The sequence below is a fragment of the Pipistrellus kuhlii genome, unplaced genomic scaffold (assembly GCF_014108245.1).
Source record: "Pipistrellus kuhlii isolate mPipKuh1 unplaced genomic scaffold, mPipKuh1.p scaffold_m20_p_8, whole genome shotgun sequence".
Lineage (NCBI taxonomy): Eukaryota > Metazoa > Chordata > Mammalia > Chiroptera > Vespertilionidae > Pipistrellus > Pipistrellus kuhlii.
Window position 1 is genome coordinate 29,536,544 of NW_023425584.1, and position 9,348 is coordinate 29,545,891.

Consider the following 9,348-nt stretch of genomic DNA (forward strand, 5'->3'; position numbering starts at 1 on the left):
CCAGACAAAACCAAAAGACGTCGGAGCCAAGTGCCGCGGAAAAAAAAAGGAGAAAAAAAAAACGGATGAGTTGCAATTTCCCCCGGGGGAGGCCGCGGGTGGTGCGTGCGCGCTCTCGGGCCCCAGCGGCGGCGGCCAGGCCGGTGGCACCAGGAGGGACGCCCGCGGGGCCCGTGTCCGGCCCGGCAGCGCAGCCGCCCCGCGCCCGCCCGGGAACTGGCCGCACGGGAGCCTGGCCTCGGCCCCAACGAACCGAGACGCCCCCTCTGAGCTGGGCCCGGCCAAGCGCGCCTTGGCTCCATCCGGATCCGAGTGGGAGTGGGCGTTGGGCCGGGGGTGACGGTGTCCGGCCCGGAACCGGGACTCGCCGAGGAGCCGAACACACACACGGCCGGCCCCGGTGCGCCCCGGAGCCCTCGGCGGCCTGGCGCCCGGGAAACTATTTAAAGGCTACGGAGCCGCGGATGCGGCGCGGGGATTGGAGGAGGGGATGCGGCTCGGGGATGGGGGGTGGGGGAGGGCTCGTCTCTGAGCGCCCTGGCCTCCCCGCAGGCAGCCCCAGGTCCTCTGCTCCGCGCCGGGCTGGGAGGCGACCCCCTGGCCCCGGCGCAGAGCTGCGGTCGGTGCAAGAAGAAGCGAGCCGAGCCGGGAGCTCCGGGCCTGGCCGCAGCCTCTCGCCGCGCCCACTTTGCACACCCGCTCTCCGGCCCGCGCCCCTGTTTACAGCGTCCCTGTGTATGTCGGACTGACTGTATAGAATTATAAATCTGTCTATATCGACTTGTCCATGTACGTCTATTAAAACCATAGTACGAGCGTGCTAACCGCTGCGGAGCCCCGACTGCTTCATTCGGCTGAGGAGGGAGGGAGGCAGGCGGGTAGGAAGGGAACTTGGCCCCCAAGGGCCCGGAGGGTAGGAGGGAAGAGCAGAGGCAGACCCCGCCAGGGCCCGTTCCCCCACTTCCCCACCACCGTCCCCGACCTTTCTGCCGGCTCCTGCGAGGGCTCTGCCAGCACTCTGGGCTCCCGATCTCTGCTTGGGGCGCTCACCATCTGGGCCGCCAGCCTAGGCGGTGCGAGCTCGGGCTGCCCGAACCGGAGCTCCCTCCCTGCCCCCCTCAACACCCAGCGCAAGACTCTGCAGGCTCTCCGGGTTTTCGGGGTCCTTGTCTGCCCAGGGCGCTGGGATGGGACCGCTGAGAGCCTCTTTAGTTCTAGGGTTGCATTTTCTCCTGTGGGCCCGGTGTCCCCACCTTGGAGCCCTGCCCTGGGCATTCCAGGAGGGTGCTGGGTCTACCAGGGTCTAGTGGGGGGGGCCTCCTTTCTCCCTGTCCCCCAATCCCACTCAGGGCGTGGCTTGCCGTGGAAAAAGTCCATCACACAGAACTCACTTCTCACTTCCCTTCCTTCCCAACCTGTGGGAGGCTCCCTGCTGCCTCCACCTCTCCCCACGTTTGGAAACTGCTGGACAAGACCCGCCTGTAAACTGCCTGTGAAATTCTGCTTTCCTTGAGTAGTCTCGTCTAATGGCGATATAGAATGTTTGTAGCTGCAGCGGGGAGGAAGGAAGGGATGGTAATTCTGCTTTAGAATCACCTTAAGACGGGGATTGGCACTGCCCTGGAGCTGGACCCAGGCAAGCCCTAGCTGGGAATGAGGCACATCCATGGGCTCAGTCATGAGCTAATAGCTGCAGAGCCCTGTGCACACATTCTCAAACCAGGTCAACACCGTGTTGTCCCTGTTATACCGATGATGGCACCGAGGCTCCACCACATGTTGTAATTGGGCCAAGGCCACACAGAGACAATAGTCTTTAGATTCGGAAGCCAGGGACCTTGCCACTGGTCTTCTCGCCTTCAGATGAGGTGTGAGGAAGGGTCCTGCTTGCTGCTGTAGGATTTAGAGTGGGGGGTTCTAAAAGGGAGAGGGACAGATACACGGACTGAAGGAGGGAGGTGGGGGGAGGGAAGGCTGGGGTATGAGAGTGGAGCTAGACAACCCCTCCCCCAAGTCTCCAGTCCAGAGCTCTGACCCCCTCACTCCCTGGAAACATAAACACAATCACATCTGGACTCGGAGTGCCTTCCCCAGCCTCACACATCTGCCAAGGCCAAGGCACCCTGGTCTCGGCGGAAGGCAGAAGGCAAAGGAGACCTGGTAGGAGGTGTGACTGGAGGGAAGTGGGAAGCAGAAAACCTTCCTCTGAAAGTCAGGCCCAGCTCCAGGTGAGAGAGGGGCCAAAGAAGGGGCTCTGAGGAGACTCAGAGTGTCCGTGGGGCCACAAGCCGAACAGTTGCAGGTGGGTGGGAGGTTAGAAGCAACCCACAATGACCCCACCATTCATGAAGGACCAGGGCCAACATGGTGAGTATTAGACCCAGCCTCCGGCTCCACTAGCTGTTCTGACCCAGCTGTTGCGTGGCTGGTACAGCAGAGGGTATCCAGCCCTTTGCAGCTGCACCAGCTACCAGATCACCTCTGGAGGAGGGGCTGAGGGATATACAGCCCTCTGAAAACCAAATCCTCGGAGAAAAGGCGGAAAGCGCTGCTCCTGCCCTGGCTGAAGGAGACCTGGGAGGGAGTGGCCTTCATTCAGCCAGCATTTACTGCGTTCTGCCCTCGGTGGTGCTGACGGTTGAGCAGTGGAAAACAGACGCAGTCCCTGCTCTCAGCGACAAGTAAACAAACGTGTATAATTACAAACGGGGCTGAATGCTTTTGAAGGAAAAGTGCCGTAAGAAGAAATGAGAGTCCTGCTTTAAACAGGGTGATCACGGAAGGCTATTCTAGGGAGGAAGTCCTGTCTTCAGTGGCAAATGCTGTCATTGATTGAGCCGGTTTGGGGTCCGGGGTCCTGTGCGAAGAGTACAGTCCTCATCGACGAGCCCTTTACCTGCACAATAACCCTATAAAGAAGGGTTTTCGTTACCCCCTTTCCCTGGTGGGACCCCAGGCTTAAAGAAGCCAGGTCACTTGCCCAAATTAACACAGCTGCAAGTGAGGCAGTGGATTCAAACCTGGGTAACGCCCATTCTCTGCACTGGGCTGCCCCATGCCACACACACGGGCAACATGGGCTGGGGAAGGGGCGCGGGTGGGAGGGGAATGACCTTGAGGAGATTACAATTTCAGCTGGCAACAAAGGACTAGCCCCAGGAAATAGGAGAGCAAATTTGTTGTTACCTGGTCCTGACAAAGTGACCCCCAAGGGGCTGCTGCAGGTTTAGGGGGGTCAGGAATTAGGGGCAGAAGGGCAAGAGGCTGGTACCCAGCACCATCTACAGTAGGGGTGTCGAACTCAATCAGAGAAGGGGCCAAAATCTAAAATCCAGCCTAAATCGCGGGCCGAATGGTTTACTGAACAGTCATAAACTGTCATTGTGATGGAAACGCAGCGGAGTGCAGTGATGACAGCACGGTGCGGGCCACATTGCAAGGCCTGGCGGGACGGATTTGGCCCTCGGGCCTTGTGTTTGACACGTGATCTACAGGCACGGTGGGACACTGGAGGAAAATGGGATTAGCTTCTGTGTGCAAAACCCCAGAGCCTGGCCATGGGGGAGAGGTACTGAGTGAGCGCCCCTGAATTTATGGCCCCAGCATCTGTGGAAGTCACAGCCAGAAGATCTGCCGTGGAGGGGCGTTGCCCAGGGAGCCCAGGCCCTGGAGGGGCTCTGTGATGCCCTCCAGCTTCCCCCGAGACAGGCAGCAGGGCCTCAGCCCCTAAAGGGCCAGTCAGGGAAATGAGAAGAAGGGTGGCTTCATGCCCCTTGGCCTCCCCATTTCCTGGGCCAGTCACTTGGCTCTGACATCCACAGGGACCTCTTAAGAGCGAGGGTTTGAGTTCTGGATCCACCTGGGAGTTGCCTTGGGCAAGAGATTTAATTAAGATCTCTGAGCCTCTGTTTCCTCTTCCATAAAAGGGAATAACAGCAGTCACTTCACACAGTTGTTTAAAGGATTAAAGAGATAATGCACATCGTGTTAATTGGGGTGCTGGTATTGTAAGTGCTCAATAAATGGTTATTACTGATGGTGGTGGTGTTGTTACTAAATATTATTTGGGGTCCAACTTCATTTTCCCTCCAGCTTTTCTGGGAGTCATAAGTGTGAGTCATAATTGCCAGTCCTGCTGACTTCCCCATCCCACCTTCCCTCCATCCAACTCCTGGAACCATCCTGGACTTGGCCTCAGGCACCCAGCCTGGGAGACCAGGGGAATGGGGCCAGTCCCTGCTGGGCACTGGGTCTGGGGACAGGCAGGTGAGCAGTCAGTGCTCTGTAAGGGCCCCTGCAGCATGGGATGAAGATGCCTGGACACTTCTTTTTGTGTCAATCATTTCATCAATAGCCAACATCAGGCCTTTACTAAGCGAGCCCCAAGCCTCATACAAGCAAGGAGAATGACAGCCTTTTCTCCTCACAGGAGGGAGGGGATTATTGCTCTGACATGGGAGAAAGGGAGGCCCAGAGAGCACAGCGAATGTGGAGAGTCGCTCTTCCTCTGTGCTGCCTCGGAGGTGGCAGCCATCTCCTACTCAGCGCCCTTGTGAAACCTAAGACCATCAACAAAACCACAGTGAGATCCATGACACCCCCATTAGGATGGCTGCCCTCAGACCCTTGTGAGACCCAAGGTCATCAAAAAGAGGACCAAGAAGTCCATCGGCACCAGTCATACCGACATGTCAAAGTTAAGCCTCACTGCTGGAAACCCAGAGGCACTGGCCACGGTGCACAGAAGATTCGAGGGCCAGATCTCGATGCCCAGCGTTCACTATGGGAGCGACAAGAGCAGGAAGCACATGTTGCCCCGTGGCTTCCGGAGGTTCCTGGGCCGCAGCTCCAGGAGCTGGAGAGCTGCTGAGACTGCTCCGGCTTCTCCAGAGAACGCAGCCCTGGCCCTCAGTCCCAGCCCAATGCCAGGCTGCGCAGGGCAGAAAACGAGTACACAGATTGTGTGCACATTGTGTTTGTGTTAATAAAACCACAAAATTCTGCCACCTGGCAAAATAAAATAAAATAAAATAAAAAATGTGGGCGTCAGGACCTGACCATGCTCCCATCCACTGTACTACACACCCTCCTGAAGAGAATCACGTTAGCACTGGGTGGTAGGACTGGGGGCGGGGGGATGAACAATTATAATTCATGTCAAGAGGCTGGCACAGCTGGGCTCTGGGAGAGAGAACAAAAGGGCACCAGGCCTTGAGACTTACCTCCACTGGCTGTGAGAGAGCCTCGGGGACAAGGGTGACAGTGGGTCTGAGGAAGTCCTGAGGGGGCAGGCAGCAGAAGGGGAGCGGAGCATGAAGGGCCCTGGAATAACGACCATTACATCGAACTCCCATCGCATTCGCTATGACAAGCTTCTCATTTCCTAGATGGGTGCTTCCAGTCTGCCTCCCTTTGGAGCCCTCCCGGGCTTCCTCCCGCCCTTGCCAGCCTGCCTCTGCCCCTCTCACTATGGGAACTCCAGGTTTCATAAACCTGTGTTGGCTTTGCAGGGCCCTGGACCGGTCTCCCAGTTGGCTGGTGTGGTCCAAAGCAGGTGTTGCCCACTATCCAGTGGCTTCATGGCACCCAGCACAGTGGCCGGAGCCTGGCCAGGTTGGAGGGGCTGCGATCCTGTGAATGAGGACGCTGCAGAGTAGCAGGTCAGGGCGAGCAAAGCTGCCCTTGGAATGGGTGGGCCCAGGGCAGGCTGGCCGCAGGGAGGAGGGCTGCTCAGGCTGTCCCAGGCATGTGGCCATATGTCTCACTTGGCACCATCCATTGTTCACTGTACCTGTTTCATTTCTCTTGTGAGCCTCATTTATAGATGAGGAAGCTAAGGTTCAGGAACTCAAAGGCAGCTTTAGGAAGTTGGATCAAGCCCGTCTGCCTGCCTGCAGAGCCTGTGGCAGGGCACTGACAGTGCGGCAGGGTTGCTGCAGTCACAAAGAACCAGAATGTAGAGACAGTCGCAGACAGCGACACTTGGAGAAGTGTCTGCACACAGTTGGTGTTCAATAAGTATTTGCTGGCCCGGCTGGTGTTGCTCAGTGGTTGAGCATCAACCTATAACCCAGAAGCTCACGGTTCGATTCCCGGTCAGGGCACATGCCTGGGTTGCAGGTTTGAACGCCTAGTGTGCAGGAGGCAGCAGATAACTGATTCTTTCTCATCATTGATGTTTGTCTCTCTCCCTCTCCCTTCCTCTCTGAAATCAATAAAAATATATTTAATACATAAATACTTGCTGAATAAAGTATTGAGGGGCTGTCTCCCTTTACCCCTCACTCCACAAAATATACCTCTTTCCATTTCTGTCTCTCCTCTCACTTGCTTTTTCCTTCCTCCACTCACTCACTCCCCCTTCCTAGCACAGCCAGCTCTTGGCACTGCCCTGGCCTGGTGCCTCAGTTGCTTGAAGCATAGTCTGTGCACTCAAAGGGTTTGGGGTTTGATTCCCAGTCAGGGCACATACCTAGGTTGCAGTTTGTATGGGAGGCAGGTGATTTCTCTCTATCTATCTATCTCTCTCTCTCTCCCTTCCTCTCTATAAAATCAATAAAAGCATATTCTTAGGTAGGAATTTTTTTTTAAGTTTACTAGTATCTGAACACAAAATAAAACAAACAACCCAATTCAAAAATGGGCAAATGACTTGAATATGCATTTCTGCAAAGAAGATACACAAATAGCCAATAAAAACATAAAAAGATGTTCAACATCACTAATCATTAGGAAAATGCAAAGCAAAACCACAGTAAGATACATAACATATCCATTAGGATGACTGCTACCAAAACAAACAAACAAACAAACAAACAAACAAACACAGCACAAAAAAATCCCAGAAAATAACTAGTGTTGGCAAGGATGTGGAAAAACTGGGACTTTTGTGCATTGCTGGTAGGAATGTAAAATGGTGTAGCTGCTGTGGGAAAGTGTGGCGATTCCTAAAAAATTAACATGGGATTACTGTGTGACCCAGAACTCCGCTTCTGGATATAGACCCAAAAGAAACAAAGCAGCGACTCCAACAGATTCGTGCACACCTCATCCTAGCAGCATGATTCAAATAGTCAAAGGTAGGAACAACCCGAGAGTCCAACAGATGAATTAACACAATGTGTAGATACATACAATGGAATACCATTTAGCCTTAAAAAGGGAATTCTAGTACATGCTACTACATGGATGAGCCTTGAAAACATCATAAGTGAAATAAGCCTGTCACAAAAGGCCAGCTATTGTGACTCACTTACATAAGGGACCTAGCGTAGGAAAATTCAGACAGACAGAAGCAGGATTGTGGGTGCCAACGGCAGGGAGTCGGGGAGTGGGGTGGTGGTTTAATGTGTACAGAGCTTCGTTTGGGGTGAAACAAGCTCCAGAGCTGGATGGTGGTGATGGAGGCACAACAATCTACTTAACGTCACTGAACTGAATACTTTTCGGGGCACTTTGAAAAGGTTAGAGTGGCACATTTCACCTTGAGTGTATTTTTCTTTTTTATTTATTTTATTTTTTTATATATTTTATTGATTTTTTTACAGAGAGGAAGGGAGAGGGAGAGTTAGAAACATCGATGAGAGAGAAACATCGATCAACTGCCTCCTGCACACCCCTACTGGGGATGTACCCACAACCAAGGTACATGCCCTTGACAGGAATCGAACCTGGGACCCTTCAGTCTTCAGGCTGATGCTCTATCCACTGAACCAAACCAGTTAGAGCTATTTTTCCTTTTTTAAAGTCCATCAGTGTTATGCCCTTACCTTATGCAGAGAGGCACTCAGAGGCTGGTGCCAGAGTGCCCAAGGCTGCGTCCATCAGAGCTGGCAGCCCTTGGCAGGACCGGTGACAGCTGACCTGCACATGGCCCTCTCCTCATTCTCCACCCCTCTGTTCAGTGTGCAGCGGGACCTCACCAAGGACACCTCCCCTACTGAGCACAGTGCGGGCGAGGGAGAGCAACCGGGGTGGATGACTTTTCTCTAAGGTTAGCATAAAGTTAAATGATAGGTTTGCCAATGCTTCCCCTTTCTCCCCCCACCTCACCTCTGCCTAAAACCAAACAAGGCAGGCTGCAAAACAGTATATAAGCACAGTAACATTTTTGTTCTTATCTATGCACAGAGAAATTTCTGGATGTGCACAGTGTTAACCCCAGCTATCTTTGTGGAGGGAAATACGTTTTATTTCATTTGTCTTTTCCAAGTTTTTTTACACTAATCACATATTACTTTTATAATGATGAAATGAAACACTATTATTTTAAATTACAAAGACCTGTGTGACTTGTAGGACAGGCAGGGGCTGCTGCCCAAAGTCCCTTCCTCTCCCCAGAGGTGTCGGTCATCAGGCCATCACGTTCCTGGGATGACGTATCAACTCTTGGGATTCAGCCTCGGTGGGGAGAGGGCAATGTGACAGACTTTTACAGAAATGGAAATTTTGTTTTCAAATACAGTCTCCTTTAAACAGATGTCAAATTAATAGGTGCCAGAGGATTCAAAGAGTAATTTGTAAGGATCTTTTATTGCTGAGCAAAGAAGGCTCAGAGTTTAAAAACAGTTGTCATAAGCTGGGAGCCCATTTCTCTCCTCTTCCCTCACTGTACTCCCCCTTCTGCAACTCAGCAATATCTCTGCACATCCCCCCCACCTTACACACACACACACACACACACACACACACACACACACACAGTACCTGCCAGCCAGCACGATCATGGAATAGTCATTAAGAGGTCCAAATCACCAAGGTTTTACTACACTACTAAAAATAGTCATGCTTACTTAGCCTTACTTAGTGCTTAATAAGCTCACCATTTCTAATTTTTCTGCCTGAATAAACGAAAACATCATTCCAGAAATGCACTTTTACTGAAACTGGAAGGCGTGTTCTCTTCTTCTTTGTTCATACACTTTTCTCCTCTTCCCCCTTCGTCCTCCACCCTCCATCCCGTGTCCCCATCAGCGGCCCACCCCTACCCTTCTGAAAATTTCAAAACACAAAGGGGAAAGTAACAGTAATTTGGACTTGGCTTCCATGCAAAATGGACCAATTTTTTTAAGTGTCGGTAATTTGTCCTGAAAATGGATATAGGGAGTTGGGCTGGGGAGGCTTTGAAGAGTGGGGTTTTATGAGTGGAAAATGAGGCCCGAGTGTGCGGGAATGTGCGCTGCACTCCCCTCCGTGCCTGGGACGGTGCGGCACGCGCGATAACCACAGCTAATGGCACCATTACTGCCATTATCACATTACATTATTATTGCTCATCGGAATCAGACAAAGCATATTAACCCATTTAATTGAACCAAGGGCTTAAGGTCCCAGCGACTTCAGGGAAAG